A 1,210-nucleotide genomic window follows, 5' to 3' on the forward strand; every position below is an offset into this window, starting at 1 on the left:
TATATATATATATATATATATATATATATATATATACTCATTCAAGGGAGAACTGAATAGTTTGTGGTAACTGTGAGATCCAATCTCAACCACAAATCAATAGATAAATTAGAAAATTTATAATTTTGGTAAATTTTAATTAAAATTTTAATGCAAGGACATTTTAGGTATTTTCTCTCTCCGTCTCCAGCCTCCGGCCACGGCCACCGTCATCTGATGATACCACAGTGTGATACTCAAGCACATATTAGATGGATTGTGATACCACTGTGTTACATATCCGATCGACCACATAAACGACCTCAATGTGATACCCAAGCACATATAAGATGCATTGTGATACCACTGTGGTATCACCGGAGGACGGTCGCTGGAGAAGGGTGGTCGGGGGACGGAGGACGGGAGACGGAGAGAGAAAAGAGGAGATAGGAGATAAGAAGGGAAAATATCTAAAATTTCCTTACATTAAAATTTTAATAAAAAATTATCAAAATTATAAATTTCCTAATTTATCTATTGATTTGTGGTTAATATTGGACCTCACGGTTACCACAAACTAATTAGTTCTCATTTGATTAAGTCCCTATATATATATATATAAATTAAGGTTGAGATTAGAGTGATTAAATTACTTATTTTTCCACCCATACCCAAGTTCGAGTTCTGTTAGTATCATTTTCTTGATTTTCAGTTTTTAAAATTCAGATTTAATATGTTTTTGAATTTCTTTTACAATAAAAGACTTAAATACAAAACCTTACATATAAAAAAGAATAAGCCAATCAACTAATCAATGAAAATTTTATAAAAAATATCTTTATATAATTTCTTATAGTTAAATCATGCCATCGTTTAAAAAAAAAAAATTTGGACCCTTTCATGAAATATCACACCTTTTTGTTTTGACCATTTATTTATTTATTTTATTTTGAAGAAAAGAGGGAGCATCTCATTGTGTCTATATATCTATACTATATTATAAAGCATTTGGCTAAAACTCTTAAAAACTCTTAAAACTCTTAAAACCTCTTAAACCATATTTCATCCCTATCCGATTTCATCCCATATCTGAATTCGTGTAACTAACTGCAGATAAACACAATCAAATACATGATAAACATCTAATTTTAAATATAAAAAATCTAAAATATAATTAGGATAATCATTAAGTTCTAACAGAATACTTAATTATTATCTTTATAAAATGTTA

This window comes from Cynara cardunculus, unplaced genomic scaffold, assembly GCF_001531365.2.
Source record: "Cynara cardunculus var. scolymus isolate 2C unplaced genomic scaffold, CcrdV1 Un_Scaffold_634, whole genome shotgun sequence".
NCBI lineage: Eukaryota > Viridiplantae > Streptophyta > Magnoliopsida > Asterales > Asteraceae > Cynara > Cynara cardunculus.